This window comes from Macrotis lagotis, chromosome 1 (genome assembly GCF_037893015.1).
Source record: "Macrotis lagotis isolate mMagLag1 chromosome 1, bilby.v1.9.chrom.fasta, whole genome shotgun sequence".
Classification (NCBI taxonomy): domain Eukaryota; kingdom Metazoa; phylum Chordata; class Mammalia; order Peramelemorphia; family Peramelidae; genus Macrotis; species Macrotis lagotis.
The window spans coordinates 181,654,183-181,675,287 of record NC_133658.1 but is presented as its reverse complement, the minus strand read 5'-3'; the positions used below and the strand labels follow the sequence as shown (position 1 = coordinate 181,675,287).

Sequence of the window (21,105 nt, the reverse complement as noted above, 5' to 3'; positions counted from 1 at the left end):
TTTTCCATTCACAAAGATAACACTCTATCTTTGAACTGGATTTTTGCAGTAGTCCTTAAGCTATCTTACCTCTCACCATATAATTTCACATAGGATAGGGATAGTCAAGAATATATAACCTATATTCATATAGAACTATATTAATATAGACAGTGATATAGCTTCACTCATTTTGATGAACCTGTGATTTCATTAATGAGTCACTTCTTCCAGTAAATACATATATATATATATATATATATATATATATATATATCAACATATTTGTGACTTCTAATTTTCTAATCTTTACTTTTTATTTTTTTGGTTTTTTGCAAGGCAATGGGGTTAAGTGGCTTGCCCAAGGCCACACAACTAGCTAATTATTAAGTGTCTGAGACCAGATTTGAACTGACTCTAGGGCCAGTGCTCTATCCACTGTGCCATGTAGCTGACCCTTTTCTAATCTTTACTAATCAATATCCTCTTTTATATTATTCACCAAAGGCCCAAACAAAATAGGCATATGTAACAACAAAGCACAGAGGTTATCCCTCAATTTTAAAAAGAAATCCTTTTTATTATTAAATTAAAAAATCACAAGAAAATGCCAACATTTCAATATATAAATAACAACATATCCCATGGACTTGGTACTCAACTAGTCCGTTTCCTTTTTCAGGCATTCATTTCTTTGATAATGTTTTCTACTTTGCTAACCTAGTCGAAGAATTCTTTGTTGAAAAATATGGCTATATCCTATTCATTTTTAATTGTTCCCTTATGCTCCAAAACTTTAAGTTTTGGGATTATAGTAGTCTAAGTTTGGAAAAATATAACATCCTTACATGAATATTGATGTAAAAAATGTATATAAGTACAATAATGGTTGATATTATTCAGTCATTTGTGCATGCTCATTTGGGGTTTTCTCAGGAAAAATGCTGGAGTGGTTTGTAAGGTCCTTCAGCAGTTCGTTTTACAGATCAGAAACTGAGACAAACAGAGTTAAGTGACTTACTCAGAGTTACATATCTGGTAAGTATGTGAGGCCAGATTCAAACTCACAAAGAGAAGTTTTTTTGACTCCAGATCTAAAATTCTGTTGGCCATCTACCTTAGGTTATCTGCATAGGAAGAAAAGTCAATAGAGGAGGGGGAAATGGTGGTCAAAGATGGAGAAAGTTCTCCATAAGCTTATAATCAAGTGAGGGCAATTTTAAGAAGAGGCAGTGTTGGATCATATCTGCTCCCTTGTATATATGTTCCCATCTATCTGAAGCTTTGCACCTTCTTTTTCAGATGTGCACTTATTTGATAACAAAATGAATATCTATGTGCTACAGAAAGTGAAATTTTCTGGCACTAAAGCAATGTATATTATAAAAGTTAATAATGAAAAGTAATCCTTAAGATGATGATCATCATTTGATAAAGGGACTATTCCTTCCTAGAAATTAGAATACTTGTATCCCCCATATAAGGTAGTAGTATATTTTTTTAGGTTGTTCCCCATATAAGGTGTCCTCCTTTTGTATATTAAGTACACACTAACAAATTACTTTATCTCTTTTTACCTCAAAAATTGGATGAGTTATTTCTTAATTTTCAAATCTGTTGGTGCTTATGTTATTTTTAGTTAAAGGTAATTCTTTCTTCTACTACTTTTATCTTATTCCTCAGTTTTGAATGCCTTTCTTGGGTTGGACTTAAAAACTTTGTGTCCCCTTTCTAAAAGAACCAACCATAAAATAGATAGGGAAAATCATATAATCACAGATTTTCAAATTTGATCAAACTGTATAAATTAAAATCTGGGATAAAAATCCCATGAGATCTATCCTCATTGACCTGGTAGATGGCTGAGTCTTTAACTGACTTCAGAAAAGTATAGATGAAAAAGATATCATTTTATATTAAAAAATTTGTCAATAATAGAGGGATATTTAGTTTTGACCTAATTAAAACATGTCTTACAGAACCTTCTTGATGCTGCTTTTAATAATGAGTATTAAACTTCAAGTCCAACTAGGTTTTGATATCTTCTCAGATACTAAATAGTTTAATGACTACAGACAAGTCACATAACTCTTCCAAACCTTAGTTTCCTAATTTGAAAAATAGGAATAAAATGGCTGTAGATCATTACAGTTTTTCAGAACTTCATAAATGTGATCAATTAGAGTTATTTCATTCTTTTTATCTTCTTTGATTAAGTTTAGATAGAATTAATCAGAAGACAAGCTATTAATCTGCTATTGGGGGCAGCTAGGTGGCACAGAGCCCTGGCCCTGGAGTGAGAAGGAACTGAGTTCAAATCTGCCCTCAGACCCTTAATAATTACCTAGTTGTGTGATCTTGGGCAAGTCTCTTAACCCCATAACTTGGTATTATTCTCATTGATTTATTGACTGACTATGCTTAATGTTCTCTGGACAATTTGTAGGTAGATTAAATGACAGATTTTTACAATTGAATAAGAACATTGAGATTTAAACTCATCTGAAGTCATTGAAAGCATTTTTGGTACAGCACTTCCAGTAGGAAACAGATCAACAGAAATGGCATGCCCTTTATCTTGTTCCCATGTAGTTTTAATTTCTTCCTGTATTTGGAAAATTTTTGGAGATTTTAGAGATTCTAAGTATTTGCTATGGAAGCATCTATTGTAGCCAATTTTTGAAAATGTTTATAGTTCAATACTATGTCCTGGATTTGTGGGAAACAGTTTGATTTACAATGTTGAATAACACAAGGATTTTTGGTGATCTGTATTTGTAACATGAAGATTTGTCATCTCTTGGTTTAGAAAAGAAATTAAATTTCTGATATGTAATCCTAGCTTCATAATTGTGACTTTCAAGTTACTTTTCAGATGCTGAATTATTGGAACTTGAAATAATATATTGTCTATTTTGCCACCATTTTATTAAGGATAACCTTTCTGTAATTTCTTGTGAGGTGAACAAGTGTATAGTCAGTCACTTGACCCACATTTATTTTAGTTTTTTTTTTGCAAGGCAATGGGGTTAAGTGGCTTGCCCAAGGCCACACAGCTAGGTAATTATTAAGTGTCTGAGGACGGATTTGAACTCAGCTACTCCTGACTCCAAGGCCAGTGCTCTATCCACTGCGCCACCTAGCCGCCCCTACTTGACCCACATTTAAAGAATTCTCAGGTTGATAGGATTGTTTGTTGGGTTTGGCATGTCAGTCATATCCAACTCTTCATGAACTTTCTTGGCAAAGTGATTTGCCATGCTCCAGCTCATTTTACTGATGGAGGAAAATTGAGGCAAAACAGGTTTAAGTGACTTTCCCAGGCTCACCAAGCTTATAAGAGGATGAAGTTGGGGGCAACTAGATGGTAAAACAGATAGAGCATTGGTCCTGGAGTCGGGAGGACCTGAGTTCAAATCTAATCTCAGACACTTAATTCTTACTTAGTTGTGTGACCTTGAGCAAATCACTTAACCCCATAGCCTTGCAAATGTGTATATAGATATAGAAAGATAGATAGATGATAGATAGATAGATAGATAGATAGATAGATAGATAGATAGATAGATGATAGATAAAAAGAATCTGAGGCTGGATTTGAACTCAGGAAGATGTCTTCCTAACTCTCTAGTCCCAGTGCTTTATTCATTGTACCATCTAATTGCCCTTTTGGTAGAATTACTTAATAATAAAAATAATAATACCAATAAAAGACAAAATGGTTAGAGCACTGGACTTAAAGTCAGGAAGACTTGAGTTCAAATCCAACCTCAGATACATAAGAGCTATAGAATCCTAAGTAAATCACTTCACTTCTATCTACCTGAGTTACCTCTTCTGAAAATGGGATGATAAAGATACCTACCTCCAGGATTGTTGTGAAGATAAAATGAAACAGTATTGGTAAAATGATAATATTGATAAAATATTTGCAACGTTTTAACTACATAATGCTAGTTGTTATTATTATCACAGTTATAAAAATACAGACTTCTAAAGAGTCTAGAAAGAGCCAAAGATAGTGACTGCCATAGAATTTTAAAGCTGAGAAACTGCATTCTTTATCAAATCCAGTCTCTTCATTTCAATGAATAGGGACCAAAGCTTAAGGAAACCAGAGATTAAGTGATCTGCCTAAATTCATGTAAGTGGTCAGTACCAGAGTTGGGACTAGAACCTAAGGTTTCTCAGTTCCCAGTACAGTTCAGTTTTGCATAGAGCATACTGTTCTTGATGAGTATACTACTTAAGAACCCATATGAGTGTGTGTGTGTGTGTGTGTGTGTGTGTGTGTGTGTGTATACATATATATATATACACAAACATATACATACACACTTGATATCTTCATAAATCAAATTTTTGTGAGTAAAAAAGTACTTGTATCAATATTTTTACCATTCAGAATGTAGGAATTTTTTTAGAATGTAAGAATTTTAATTTTTCCAATTATTTTAAAATATTTTCTCCATGCATAATTTCTTTTCATCAAGAGACATGAGGATCATATCTCTTAGCTCCATGTTTAAAATGATGTCAAATAAGAAATTAATGATAATGTATGCCCATTATACAGATGCTGAAACTGAGAAACAGTCTGAGACCTAATTAGAACTAATTCTACTATAACTTTTAATTAAATAAAACAGCCAGAATCTCTGTGGAAGTAAAATTGTTTTAGCCCTAGATGAATTGTCCGTGCCACCATAAAGATGAACTATGGCTGATTGATTTGACTGTCACAGTCAGACTTGAAATAACTCAGACACTGAATACTTAATTACAATCAGGTAATTTATGTAATTTCCTCAAAACCATAGCATGATTCATTAGCCTAGTTCTCTGCTTGGTCACTATATCTTCCTCTAGTATGTTAGCTTCTTTGATATATTATGCTCTCACATCCACAGTGCCCTTTTCTCAAGATTTTTTATGTATCAGATATGAAAGAAAAGGGAAAGAATTTAGGTTTGTGACAACACGTTTTATTCCCTAATGATTTGACTCTGATAGCTGGTTCTATAAAATCAAAGCATAACTCCAGAAAGTTTCAGTTCATAGTCAATTAACCAGCCTAGCTGGTGGTAGCATTCTCCTTAAGCAGAAACAGCAAAAGATTGCATTTAAGCAAATACAAAAAACAAAAACAAATATAAAATCTAGTCTTCTATTCCTGTATCCTACAATGATTTCTTACAAGTATTGACATAGAATCTCATTGATGCCCCCAAGGAAATGATTATTAAGGGCAAAGTGAGATATGATATTCTAGCTATATAGATATGATATTCTACTTTAACTTTTGAAATGCCTACCCAGACAATTTCCTACAAAATAATATTGTTATTGTATCATAATAGTTGAACATATATAGATTAATTCCTTTCAGGGAACAGAATATAAGCTAACTTCATTAGTATTTCTGAGCTGATGCTATTGATAACCCGAATAACTGCAGATACTGAATCAGAATCATGTAAATAGCCACAAGTAATTTTATCAATTTTATCAATAATTACAGTGGGCACCTGAGTGGCTCAGTTGATAGAGTGCTAGGCCTGGAGTCAGGAAGACTTGAGTGCAAATCCAGTCCTAAATTCTAGCTATGTAATACTGGGAAAGTCATTTAATCCTGTTTTTTTTTTTTGAGTTCTCATCTTTAAAATGAACTGGAGAAGGAACTAGCAAAACACTCTAGCATATTTGCCAAGACAACTTCAGCTGGGATCATAGTGAGCTAGGCACACCTGTACAATAGCCAACTGGTCATCTCCCCATCCCTATACTCTCCAGGAATGCAATAGATACTCAGAGCATCTACAATCTTAGTCTTAGCCACTAGCCCATATCAGAAGCTATGGCCAAGAGCATGGACTCAGTGCTCAGAGTTTTGAGTAAGTAGTGGAGAATGACCAGGGCTGATCAAGAATTCAGATCCCAGACCAAGCTAACAGCACATGATGACCCAGAAGGGTCAAGAGCCCAGCGATACAAGCTAGACATAAAATAGGCCTAGAGGACAGGGATACAGATGTCCAGCAGACTGGACTTGGGAACTGGAGTATCACTATGCAGCCCAGAACAGGTAACTTGATAAACTATCAATAACAAACAAAAAAGATAAAGTCAATTAAACAAAAAGTACTTATTAGGTAACTATTATGTGTAAGGTATGGCACTAAGTGCTTAGGATAAAAGAACATTAAAAAAAAAATCTGCTTTCAAGAAGCCCACAGTCTAATGGAGGCTTCATAGATCTCTTAAAATAATAAGAGGAATTGAAAATATAAATATTACATGGTCACTTTTTGAAAAAAAATTAATTTCTAGGAGAGTCACTTCCAAAATCCAGAGTTTTCTGATCAAAGGAAAAATACAGCAAGTTTCCAGAAAGAGTTTAAGGACCAAGGACTATCACTACATGTCATAATCAAGATCATATAAGACTTAGCATTTACTATCAAAAGGGGTATCTAGGTGGTGGTAGTATAGTGGGTAAAGTATCTGGCCTGAAGTCATGAAGACCTGATATTTACAAGTTTGTGACCTTAGGCAAGTCATTTAACCTCTATTTGCCTCAGTTCCTCATGTGTAAAATGGGGTACACTGGAGAAGGAAATGGGAAACCACTGAAGTATATCTGCCAAGAAAACTTCATGAACAATTCAATGGGGTAATGAAGAGTCAGATACAACTGAACCACAATAGCAACTCAATCAAACACAGAGCATGGAATTTGATATTTTAAAAGACAAGAGATATAAGCTTATAACTAAAAATAACTTAGGCAGAGAAACTGAGTAGAATCATACAGCGGAAAAAGTAGACCTTTAATGAAAGAGGTCTTTCAAGCATTCCTAAAGAAAAGACTAGAACTGAATAGAAACTCTTTAATACAAATACAGGATGGATTAAATAAAAATATAATAAAAAGTAAATAAAAGGGAGCAAATGGGGAAGTGGGGGGGGACTTTATAGGGATTAAGTGTTTGCATTCTAATAAAAGAGGGCATCATATCTGCACCTCCTAAGAAATGTAAGGTCACAGGAGGAGTTGAATATGACAGAGGGCCTTGAAATAAATTTTTGTTGTTTTGATCACCATAAAAGGTATAAGGAAAGACTATAGAAGGAAAGAAGAGGTATGGAAGAGGGTTTATCTCATATAATCTGGGGCAAAGATAAAGAAATCTAAACAACTAGAAAAAAAATCACAAAAGCACCTCATTTTAAATAGATGCAGTGTTAAGTGAGCAGAATCACAAAAATTTATACTATATCAAACTCTCAACAATCTGAAAAGACTGAAGAACTCTGATTTATGTAATGATCAGGATTCCAAAGTACTGCTGATTCTGCTCACCCCTGATAGATATGATTAACTAGATAAACAAAGTATGACATATTTTTGGACATGACCAATGTGAGACCATGTTTTATTGGACTATGATTACTAGTTGACAAATTATTGTTTTAATTTGGGGATAGCTGGGAGCAGAAAAGGGTATCTGCTGTTAACTGAAAATAATTTTTAAAAGTAGATACTATATAACAAGCTATCAATTGCACATTAAATCTTGATAGCAGTCTTTATCTAAAGATTAGACTTGTGATCTAAATGGCTGCCAATTTATGTTTCTCAGTTCAGATTGAGACAGGATGCAAAAATCTCTCCTGTTGGCATCATGTTGGTCAAAAGCACTTGGTAAAAGAGTTGAGAAAAGATGCTGTCATAACTATGAGGGCTGATGGTAGTACCTGTGATTTAATCAACTTGACATTCTATTCTGGCTTGTTTTTCCCCCCAAAGATGTCATTGGAATTCATCAGCATCTAAATATTAAGCTTTAGCAAGTCAGTTCTTTCAAGGCAATTCTTGCACAATTTTTGCTTGCAGAATGAGCCTCTATCATTGACGCATTACCTAGTCTGCTTTTTCAGCCTGGAAAATCCCCCACCTCCTCTATTCCTTCACAAATCTTTCTGAGTGAATGTCTTCCATTCAGATGGTCTCAGTCAGAAAAATTTTTTTCAGCACTGTAGAACATCCTTCAAACCCTGTATGCTGCCTTTTTTGCCCTTAGTGGCACTTTGATAAAAAAAAAAGGAAGCCCAAGTCTCAGCATAAGCATCTTGCAGTGTTTGTCTGTCATCTCTTAAAGATTCCAAACTGTTTTGCAACGACAACACTACAACAGTATTTTGTTGGTAATTAAGTACTTATAGCTACTTTTTTTTAACCCTACAAGGTTTTAAAATGTTTATTTGGGCACCATGCAAAAAAACTATGTGTTCTAAAGTGAACAACCTGTCCAGCTTTGTGTACTCGACATTAATTGAACATAATATTAATGATTACTGAGTATTGTGATATCCGATTTTTCCAAACCTACCATTTGGTCCAGTGATATTACTAACGAGATTTAAGGAGTACACATTCCAAATATCTCCATTAGAAACCCCCTTAAAGTCTTATGAACTCGACCCTTTCTGAATTTATTTTCTTTATTGTATTGTCCTTCTTTCCAGTCTCTCTCTCTTTCTCTCGACTGTAATACCAGGAATAAAATAAAATAATAAATAATAATAATAAAATAAAAGAGAGCAAGATGGGTGAAAAATTCCCTTAAGACCTTAAGCTCTGAAGGGATTCTCCTAAGCTGATAGGAATCTTTTCTTTTTCTCTTCAGGGGAGGGAATCGTGAAGTTTCGGTACTTCTAGGTAGAATTCCAGATCACGCATTTCCCCTAGTGTACTCCGCAAGGCTGGATTTGAGATGTTGCTCCACCGCCCCACCCTGCCCCTCCCCACCTCCCTCATCTACCACCTACTCACCATCCTCCTCGGAAAACCCCGACTAACCTTCCAAAACACCTGCGAAACAGTCATAAGATGTTCCCACCCCAAGCCGTTTTACATAACCTACAGCCAGCTGTGGGCTGCTTTAGCACAACCAGACAGTCATTTGGTGTTTGTTTTCTCACAAGAAAGTAGACAGATTAACTCTCTCTTAGTCTAAAACAACATTTGAGCAAGGGAAGTGCCCTTTACCAGTCACAAATGATAGCCAAAGTATCTTATTTGAGAAATGAATGAACCACTAGGATTTTGTCACGTCCAATCCTCCTAAGCACCTCCCTAACCAACCTCCTTCCTCCGGAAGTCTGGATTGTTCTATAAGCGACATACATATACAAAAATGTAGAGTAAATCAGGAACTGGCTCACAAAAGCAACAACCAAAACCTTCTTGCTTCTTTTCTAGAAGCGGGGCACACTATTAGAGGGGAGGAAACAGAAAAACAGAAAGGTGTGTGTGTGTGTGTGTGTGTGTGTGTGTGTGTGTGTGTGTGTGTGTGTGTGTGTAGGAAGCAAGAGAGAAGGGGGGGGCAAGAACATTTAAATCCCAGAGGATGAATTTCTTTCTAACTCCTATACCAAACTTTAATTGCAACCGGGCAACGAGATTCTATCATTCGCAATCAGTAGAACAGCTTAAATTTTAAAAGCAACCATACCCCACGTCCCCAACTTTCAAGATAAACTTATTTGCTTTCTTATTATTGTGATTCCTCTGACGCATTGTAAAATAATTGCGTTGTCTGACCGAAATAATCAGATTAGTGCAATTCCCAAGCCTAAGGGGCTTCTCTAATAAAGAGAAAGAAGAAATCACACATAAAAATAGCAGCCCACGTAGACTGGCCATATATGGAGCAAGAGAGACTTCAGAGGGATGCCCCTTCAGACCCTCCCCTTTGGCGAAAACAAATCGCTGCTGCATTATCCTCTCTCTCTTCACACTCCCCCCCCCCACCCGTGACTCAACCAAAGCTTCAACTCAGGAAAAAGAAAAAGGGAAGAAGAAAAAAACAAAACAGCGAGACAGACAAACATCGCTCCGACAGACTCGTTATTTTCACATCATCAGGATTGCTTAATTGAATTACAAGAATCATCTTCGTTCAGTTATTCATTTAAAAATTAAAGATTAAAATTACAAAGGATTGCAGCAAGGTGCAGTACCAGCTGAGTCAAGCTACCAGCATCTCCCAGCTCCTCCCCCTCCTCTCTCTCCCTCCCTCAGCTCACTTCCTTCTTCTCCCCCTCCCCTTGATGAGAAATCTATTAAAAGCTGCTGACGTCAAAAAGGACGGCCATCTTTGATGAGGGCAGAGCTCCCATTGCATTCAAGAAGAAACCTCGGGGAGGTCAGGAGCAAACCGTTCCGTCCTTCCCTCCCTGCAGTCGCAGCAGCAGCCTCTTCAGAGATCGCCTACAGACTCGAAACCTGCTTAGGCTCGGAGAACACTATCCCTTGAAGCCGTCTCTGCAGAAGCCAAGGTAAACCACCTTCTCCCTCATCTGTCTGTCTCTGTGTGCCTACATAAACAGAAGAGATACAGATGAATGTTGCTATGTATACAAAATTGGTTTGTGCAAATACACAAGGTATACAGGTAGGGGTCTTATGTAAGTATTTCTGTCTACTCGCTATATACACATATTGACTTCTTAAGTAGCTTCTCGGTGAGCAAAATGATGGAGAAGTGGGGGGAGGTGTTAGAATTGCAGATATATCCAGGTGAGAAAGAGCATCCAGAAGAGACTTATTCTTTTAAAATTGTTATTGGGACAGGCACTCAATTCTTTTCTGTCATTTCTGTAGTGCAGACTTCGGTGGCCTTGTTGCTATTTTTTCTTTACAGAAATAATCATCATTATAAGATTATTGTGATCACTATATTTGAAGAAGATGCTTTCTCCCTTGGATAAGGAGGAGGTGGGCTACGTAGTGGAGACTGGGGAAAGAAGGGAAAGAGGAGGTCGAGGAGAGTTCCCACCCAGATGAAGAAGCAGCTGCTGCAGCAACAGTAACCTCCTGCCCGGGGAGTTTGATTTATGTTGCCTGCTTTACGTAAATTGAAGGCTGGTGCGCTTTGGGGGTCTTTCTGGGTAGAATTTTTGTTCCTGGGACAGCAGGAATGGTTTTTCTGCGAGTTCTGTGCAGTGCCCATGGGCTGGTACCATGGAGAGTTACACGGAGAGACTGCGTCTGATGCAGTCGACCTTTCAGCACCAGGGACAGTAACCCAGACTGCTGGTTGCTGCTGCATCTACCTGGCGCAGAATGAGTATGCCTGGTTGGAGAAGTGGACAACACTTAAGCCCCTGAAATACCGGTCCTAGAAAGAGCTACAGGTCTCGAAATAACCTTTAAAATAGCCTTTAAAAGAATTATAATGGATAATATCTTTCCAACAGGAGCTACTTCTTAACTGATAGTTCTCCCCACTTAGCAGAATATACTATTTCTTTTTAGTGACCTCTCTCCCCCCTCATGGAAAAAAAGCATTATTATGAAATGTGTATTGATTCTTTACACAAAGCAAATCACTTCAAAATAAGGTACTTAAGTAAAAGGTGTGAAGATCTGGTTTATTGTTGTGGGGGGGGTAGTTATTTAATAACTCTGGAAAATATGTGTTCCTAGAGATCTGCTGTAATTTAGCTTCCATTTTAAGAGATTATAAATCTGAACAAATATTTGTATGTATGTATGTGTGTATATATATATGTGTGTATATATATACATATATATATGTACATAGGTAGAAGGAGGGGAAATGGAGAGAGAGAGAGAGAGAGAGAGAGAGAGAGAGACTAAAATCTATCATAGGTGAACAAAGTAGAAGTAAAATTAACTTTAAGATTGAATTTCCCCCTTCCCTTTGATCTCCCTTTTCTCTCAAAGGTGAACCACTATTCTGACTGTCTGTCTGTCTGTCTCTCTCCCCCCTCTCTCTTTCTCTTTCTTTCTCATCTCTCTCACCCCACTCTTCTCCCCCCCTCTATTCTCACCCCCTCTTTCTCATGTCATTCTATCTCTCTCCCCCCTCCCTCTTTCTCTCTCTCTCTCTCTCTCTCTCTCTCTCTCTCTCTCTCTCTCTCTCTCTCAGACACACATATTTTATAATATATTCTTGAAGGCTTTTTTCAGGTAATTAGCATAGTGTGTATAGAATTTATTCTTTAATTTTGTGTATGGATAACAAAACAAAAAAGCATTTCTGAAAGAATGCACTAATTTCTATTTTAGGTTAATAGCTTATCAAACAATGAACTCAAGAGTTCTAACAGAATATACAGTTGATTTCTCATAGTGTCCTAATGAGGTCTTCAATATAACTTCAGTGGAAAACTGTGGTTCTACTTAAACTGGACGCAGTCCTAAAAAATCTGCTGCAGTTTGTTATGGCATTGCAGAATTCTGCTAAGATTGTAATGATGATCAAATAGCTCACTGGACAAAATTATTTTACCATTTGAAATCATTCAGAAAAAAAATCACCTTAGCTTTCTGATAAAGGAAAGGAATAAATTAGTGGTTTTTGACAAATAACAGTGATAACACCAAAATGTACACAACTGATACATGAATGGAAATCCCTTAAATTTTCAAAATAAGATTTTCTAAGATGTTTATCAGATAACCATAATAGCTTGATAATTTCTGTCATGTATATTGAAATGGAGCAATCAACCTTTTCCTTAAGTCTTTTCCTTTTAGTCATATGTGTATGTGGGTGCCCTATGTGGATGGACATCAAAATTATTTGGCCATTAGTATGTCCACAAACATGTAACTATCTAAAAAGTAACTTTATAGCCTTTAGCAAAATAAACAGACATGTTTGTAGTAGGGGAAAGTTAGGAGGAAAGATGGGCAGGAGTCTTTAGAAATATGCATCAACTTCATAGGAATGCTACCCTGCTGCACGTCCAGACAGCTCTCTGCGTAGTTGCGTCAAATGAAAACTGCCAGAGCTTCCAGATTTACGTGCTTGGGCATTAGCAATTACTGCTGTTTTTGTTCCCTGCTAGTGGAGGAGTGAGGGGGAGGGGAATCTGCAGTGAAGCTAGTGGGGGGGATGTGGAAGAGAGGGTGCAAAAGACTAAGGAAAAGGAGAGAAATTTTAATTTTAGGGAGAATTGCATAAGATCCTTCTTTATAATTTTTTTAAAAAGATTATATGATGAATTTAACATTTATTTTTTCAGAGGGTTTAGCAAAAGCATTTCTAAAAGTAATAAAATTTTTGGAGCCTGGACAGTGAGGTAAGGTGAAACATAAGCATAGGAAAGATTATATAGTTCTTCCTATGGGACCTGCTCATAGGCTAATTAAGATTATCTAAATTAATGTCTTAAAATTTTGGCTCATGAAATAACATACCAACTTAATTAAGCCCCCAAGTCCTACTTGCTCTAAGAAATGCAAATTATTATTTTTATTTTATTTATACAAAAAAATTCACAAAGTTTTATAATAGGAACACTAGCTTCATAGAAATTTGTGGTCCATTACAACAGTCTTGAATGTTGATTACCTTCAATCTAGAGTTGGAGGTCCATGCTGGTTCAGTTTCTCCACATCAAACACAGGGTTTCATAATGTTTAAAAAGTGGGAGGGGAATCAACCTTAACAAAAGTGTGAAGATTAGAAGAAGAAGAAGAAGAATGAGGAAGAAAGAGTTAAGTTTATTGTTCAGATTATACAGTTGAAGAAACATCTTATTTTTTCAAGTTAAGGGAAATGATTTTCAATTCTATAAAGGTAAGACAATGTTTTTAGCTTCAAACATGGGTAAGCTTATATTATCATCCTTCTATACACTAGGATCTGATTTACTTAATATTTATAGAACAAAAACTTACAGAGCCTTCTACTAGGCACTGTGAAAAATAAGAAGTGGTATGAAATATGATTCCTTCCCTCCAGTAATGTGTCATCTAAAATTAAATGATAAAGAAAAGATTTAAATGACAAGATACTAATAAAAAATGACAAAGACTATATGATTAAATGTCAAATAAATGGAACTGACAATTCTACAGGTTCAAAGAATGAACTTTGTAAATGAAGAAGAAGCTGAATTAGAATTTGAATGATGAATGTCACTTGAATAAATAAATAGAGAAAGTATCATGTCAGGGCAGGAGGCAAAAAAGGATAAAGATGAATTGAGAAGTATAAAGGCAGGAAAGCAATGGCATATTGGAAGCTAAGTAGTTTAGCTAGTTGAACCTTAGGGTTCATGATAAAAGTTAACAGAACTCACATAGCAATTAAGGGTTTGCAGAATACTTTTCATATACTAACTGTTTTGGTCCTTACAAAAACCATGTGAGAAAAATACTAAATTTATTGGTATCATCCATTTTATAGATAAGAGATACAGAGAGGTTACATGACTTACCCATAGTCACACAGCTATTTGGAGTTTGAGGTAGTATTCAAACCCATGTCTTTTCCTTATTTTTGCTATACCACACTGCCTCTCAATGGAGGGAAACTGAAGAAGATAAAACTGGAAAGGTTGAGTATAAGGATTTTAGAGTTGCAAGAATCATTAGATATAGGTTGTGCTGTAATGAAATTGTAGGAAGTTTGAATGGGAAGTTAAATAGTTTGGATTTTATCCTATAAGCAATGGGGAGTCAAAGAAGATGTTCTGAATAATGGAGGAATTCAATAAAAGTGACATAACCCATAATGATATCTAGAAATTATTGATTTATGAATGAATTGAAGTTGCCCCTTTCTAGTAGTAGACAGCAACAAATTGATTTAAATTTAAATTTAAATTGATTACAACTGGAAGCATGTGTATGATAAAAGGATGTATCTGAGGAGAGGAAGCAGACTAATCACTTTCCATCCAAGACAATATTCAAGGTCGCACCAGAGCAGATACACACACACACACACACACACACACACACACACACACACACACACACACAAACACAAACACACAAGCTCATGCCAGATATTGATTGTAGGTTTTAGCTTTCCATTACCAAGGAGAGTGAATTATTCAAGTTTAACACTTTTAAAAAAGTCAGAACTGATGGGAAAGCACCAGATTTCCCATGAGTTCTCACATACTCAGCACTACCCAGAATTCTCCCCAACAACATTTTGTGCAATCTCTGAGTACATGGTCAGATATCTTAAAGTAATCGGGACAGGTGAATTAAAGAAAAAAAGCTGTTCATTCACTGCTTAGTCTAGGTCAGCACAAAAATTTATATTATAGCCAAGTGACAGAAAGTTAAAGATTCTATAGTATTTGAGTTGCAGGGACAAGAAAGACTGACTGATGTACTATTCCTCTTTCCCCACTTTTCACTTCTTACCTTGTTCCATTCAATGGCAATCTTCTCAAATATATATATATATATATATATATATATATATATATATATATACACATATATATATATACACACATATATATATGTTTGTTTAGGGTATAGTCATGTGACTATGACTATAATAATCTAGTTTAACTACACACCAGGAGCACTGCAGATATAAAATAGATACAAGGGTGGCATATTAGGAAGAGGTGACAATCACCAAGACAAATGTCATTGCTATTTAGAAAAGGAGGAGATGGAAAAATAGTCTTCAGGGAGATTTCTTATCCATTCTAAAGAGAAACATCTGGCAGGAGAAACAAACACATAGGATCCTGCTGTGAACTCCAAACTAGGGAACTGATGAGGAGCAATCTCTAATGCTTCATGCACAGATGAACAAGATTATCAGTGTACTCTTGGCTGTGATACATGGAATCCAGTGGAGATCCTGAGTAGTAAATAAGGTGAAGGGGAAAATTTGGTATAACCTTCTTCAAGAAATCAGGCCACAATGACTAAAGGAATTGAACTAAAGAAGATACAATAGAAATGATTCTTATGCTTGGGGCAAAAAGATTGTGATTTGCAGAACCATTTCTACAGAGCTGATGTTATTGCATAATGAATGGTCTTCTGTCCAAAAAGTTCCTTAAATAGTCACAATTGCCACCCCCCAAAAGAAACCCCAATACTATGATGGCAGTGAAATATTATAGAAAGATCACTGGATTTGGAGTAAAAAAACCTAGGGTTCACATCTGGCTCTATTAAATTTATAAAATTACTATAAGGTCTAAAGCAAGTCATTTTATCTATATGGGCCTCTAACTTATGTTATAATTATGTATACTTTTATTCCTTATATTTCTCACAATTGTACAATACCATTTATGTAAGGTACTTAAAGCTCTTTACTCAAAGAAATTATATAATATACAACATCACAATCTTCCTCTATGAAAGAAAACAAATGAAAATCATTTTATTCCCTATTTATTGGAGCACATAGCTGATAAGAGAGTGCAAAAGTGGTCTGTTCAGTGTTATTCAGCAAGTTAGAGAAATAGAGGACAGTTTAGTAGAATGAAAAGAGTACAAAACTAAAATTCAGGAGAACTAACAATAATCCTGATTCTGTGGCAAATATCAGTTTGATTTTGAAACGTGTGCCTTATTTCTCTGGACCTCAGTTTCCTCATCTGTAACACAAGAAAGTTGAACTGAATAAAATCAAAACTATTTTCCAGCTCCATCTTTCTTTGAAAAAAAAAACTCTAAATATGATTGACTCTAAGTCCAATGTTACTAAGACTTTAAGGTTCACTTTTTCAGTTATTTTTAGTAAAAGACCTGGTAAGTCTAAGGTTAGAAATGGAAGTCTAAGGTTAGAAAATAGCCTTAATGTATTCTAATTCATTTCAAAATTCCTTTAAAACCATTTTTTTGAGAATTTCTTTTCAGCCTTTCAATTCAATATGGCTCAACAAATATTTATAGTTCTTACTATATGCTATATACTATATACTATCTTTCCTTGACATCATTTTTTATTCCTTCTAATTATATATTTTTTCCTTTCCTCTTCTTATTGTGCCTCTTAGAAAATAGTGGGTAGAATATTCCCAGACATAAAAAAAGGTATTTATCAAATGCAAGATAAGTGAATGAATAAATCTGTATCTTCCTTACTCAAAAATTAGCATTTCCAGGTGACCTGACTGATATAATATTGGAATCTTTCTCAAAAACTTATGTAATCAAGGAGGATTAGAGATGAACTAATATTTCAAAATAACATTAAGGACTTTGGCCAAGGAAAAAAAGAACAGATCTCTTTAGTTTTTCAGATTTCTTGTCTATAATCAGCTATATTTACAATCCCTAATGATTCTTTCAGGAGAGGGGCCAGTAGAAATAATACAAAGCTACAGAGTATTGTTTAAATCCACAGAAAGCACATATTTTGTCCTGTTACAAAACTGAACATACCATAAATTTCAGCAGCATCCAGGGTAAGGCCCAGTGTTTAATGGGGAAATATCTAATTGCATCTTTTAGATGCCTGTCAATGACTGCTTGTAGGAGCTAAACTATTTCCTGCACTGAAATTTCTATTTAAAATTAATATTTACATTTAAATTCCTGAATAATTTCCTATGGACCTCAGTGAATGTGAAATGCATCATCTGCTAATGGTATATAATAAAAGGCAGATATACTTGAATGACACTTCATTCTGAGTTTGGGGACCTAGCTATGATTTTTCCTATTAGCCCATAGAATAAATTAAATCCAGAGCCAAATAAAAGAAAGAATCAAGTAATTCATCCAATATTTCACATTCAGCAATGAATTTCTATTCTGCTTCTGTTTCTATAGAACCCAAGCAATCACATGAGATTTACCAAATAACTATTTCTGGTCTTATAGACAGCAGTTGTTAGACTTTTCTGCTGAATCACGTGCAGGCCTCTGTGCTTCTTCCCTGTGATCCAGGTGTGCCATTATTTCTCTTCCAAGCTGGAAGTTTCCACAAAATAACTATTCCCTACCATACCCCAAATATTCTCCTCTCCCAACACCATCTGTATCAAACAATGATATTTACAGGCTTAGGAGATCAAATTTTACTTTACTGCCCATAATAAACAGAAAATAAAAATTCTGTTTGCCCCTTGGGCTGACATGTTCATCTCTGACATTCTTGCAGTATCCTTGTTTTGTGGAAATCTATCAGTGAAGCTTCTGTGAGAGTCTCTGGACTGCCTTCCAAGGGAACACTGCACATCAGACAATATTTGTTCCATTAATAGTCTTTAACCAAATTAAAGCTCTCTCCTTCATGCTAATCTCTTACACTTGTGTGAAGTTGTACCTTCAAAGTCTAATGACTGATAAATTGCAAATTCGTGAATTCTTCTGTCAGGAAAATGAATAGCAAGTCTAAGATTGGTCTGTTTATCTGAGTATCATATGACTTCTCTCTAGATAAACAGAAGACAAGGGAGGAAATAAAGTGAAATACAGACTGGTGATTTCTGTGCCCAGTAGTCTGTGAGAATGACTACAGAATCCCATAATATTCCATCAAAATTCTAACGGCCAGAAAAGCATTTTTAAATATACATGCAAATCAATATAATTGTTTAAATTAAGAATATTAATAAAATGATTCAATGGGATGTTCATGTAAATGTAAAGTCTTACATTTCAGTTTAAAATCAGATATTGGCTTCATAAGTATACAATAGCAGAAAGTAAAAGAGGTATAAAACTAGAGCTCAAAGGTAGGACCAGTCCCAGAGAATCATCCCAAGATGATTCTCTTGGTAATACAATCTTAGGGTTGGGAACTTTGTTAATTCTAGCAATTTTGCCTCAAAGACCTTTTTTTATTGGATAGCCTTTGAAATCAGGTATGATCTAGTCTTTTTGACAATAGAAGTTTCTAAAACCATGCATACTACTAACAAGACAATCATGCAAAATATACCTAGAAAAATGCTTAATGAACTAGGTTATTCTTTAATTCAAAATAAAATTTTTTTACTAGGACTTTCAAAAATATATATCTTGACTGCCTACTAATGGAGAAGTAACTGACTACATTATTACTTGTAAAATTCTTTTTTAAGAAACGCTTTTTAGAAGATACTGGCTGAGAGGCAGCTAGGTGGTGCAGTGGATAAAGCACCGGCCCTGAAGTCAGGAGTACCTGGGTTCAAATCCAGTCTCAGACACTTAATAATTACCTAGCCGTGTGGCATTGGGCGAGCCACTTAACCCTATTTGCCTTGTAAAAACAAAACCTAAAAAAAAAAAAGAAGAAGAAGAAGATACTGGCTGAAATCTCCAGAAATGGCTTTCCTATTTATCTAAAATATTCAGATTGATGTAGTATAGAGATCAACAACATTAGCAGCATCCATCAACAAATTGATGGCCTATATCATAGCCTTCAAGGAACTATTTCTATGTCTAATTATTATACTTATACATATTTATTTCATTTACATAGCAGTTGAATGAATGGTTCACTTAAATGAATTTCCAAAATGCAGCTAATCCAGTAGATCTTTTCCCCGAAGATTTTTTTTTCTGAATATCAGTTTACTCATTTTGAAGATGAAGAGATTGAGACCGGTGTTTTCTGAGGTCTCTCTCAATTGTAAATTCCATAATTTTCTGTGTTAAAGTTATAAGCCAAATCAGAGAACTCCAGAATCTGAAAGAACCTCATGAACTATCTTGTCCAATCTGTATTTAGATTTATAAAAAAACACAAACTTCCCACAAATGTCCATTTAGCAATTGTCTGAAGTTCTTATGTAAAGGGGAACTATTATTTCCCAAGGCAACCCATTCTGCTTTGGGATAATTTTAATTGTTAAGATTCCCCCCCCCCTATATAAAGCCAAAATTTGCTTCTCTGTAGTTTCAACCTTCCAAGAAGAACCATCTTCCAAATATTAGTATTTGACATTGTTGATCATCTTCTCTTCTTGGATGCTCTCTAAGTTTTTATTACACTATTCCTCTTGGTTCTTTTCTGTCACTTTAGAGGTAACTAGGTGGTACAATGAATAGCATGCTGGGTCTACAGTCAGGAAGACCTGATTTCAAATTTGACCTCAGTGATTTACTAGCCATGTGACCCTAGGCAGATTATTTAACCCCATTTGCATCAGTTTCCTTATCTGTAAAATGAGCTGAAGCAGGGATTGGCAAAACACTCCAAGAAAACCCCAGTGGGGTCACAAAAAATCAGACAACGCTAGGAAAACAACTGAACAATAACAGGTTGGTACAGTGGATAGGGTTCTGGACCTGGAGAGAGGAAAAACCTGAGTTCAAATCTAGTCTCAGACACTCATTGCCTGTGTGATCCTAGGCAAGTCACTTAACTCTGTGTGCCTCAACTTAGCTAACTGTTAGATGAGGATAATAATAGTACCAATCTCAATGGGTCCTTCTGAGGATCAAATAAGATAATATTTGTAAAACGTGCTTGGTACAGTGGCTCACACAGAAGTAGGTGCCATGTAAAGGCTAACTCCCTTCCTTTCCCTTTGTTAGATCTTCTGGTTCATGACCTTGTCTTGGCATCACCTCCCCTGATGTCATGGTCTTCTTTGAAAAAGAAAGACAAACATCATCATCAGATCTTCATGCATGTCATATAGCCTAACTGGAGATGTACTTTAAAGCTCTGTCATTAGCCCTCTTTCTAAACTGTCTTTTGGTGATGTCATCAATTCTCATAGATTTAATTGTCTTCTCTTTGAATATGGTTCCCAGATCTAGATATTCAGCACAAGTCTCTCTCTCTCTACAGAGCTCTTCCCACATAAACAGCTACCTGGTAGAGGGTTCAAAACTTATGCCTTAAAGGCATCTCAAACTCAACATATCTAAAATAGAACTCATTTCTTTTTCCCTAAAACCCACTTTGCTTATATGCATATGCCTGTGTCTTTCAAGGGTGCTATCCTTTTAGTCATTAAGATTCAACTTCAAAGTTACCTTCAGATCCTCATTCTCACTTAGTCCACATCTCCAACCAGGAATCAAACTATATTGTTTCTATCTTTACAATTACATTGTATTCTTTCCTTAACACTCACAGCACTCAGGTGACTTAAATACTCCTGAATATTCTCCTATCTCCTACTTATCTTGCATTTCAATTCCCTATCAGTCATTTTTGTTCTGTGCTTTTCAATAAAAACATCATTTGCCTGGACAGAGATCAAAGAAGCAGAATTGTGTAGTTCTGTCTTATTTCCATCTTGTGCTTCCATCCACCCCCAAATAGCAGTCCTATATTTTCTTTGATGACCCACATTTTCTGGAATATGGCCTCTCAGATCAAAGAATCCATTGTCAAGCCTAAACAACATTTGGCAGTCATGTAA

The 21,105-nt window shown here is 35.5% G+C and overlaps 1 protein-coding gene across 2 annotated transcripts in view; it reads left to right on the top strand.

The window, feature by feature from the left end:
* The first annotated feature begins 10,155 nt into the window (after positions 1-10,155).
* SNAP25 (synaptosome associated protein 25) overlaps positions 10,156-21,105 on the top strand; it is a 91,838-nt gene continuing 80,888 nt past the window's right edge. For both annotated transcript variants that reach the window (XM_074209452.1, XM_074209451.1), the window contains exon 1: positions 10,156-10,323. The gene's annotated coding sequence lies outside the window, so the exon portion shown is untranslated. The remainder of the gene's footprint in view (positions 10,324-21,105) is intronic.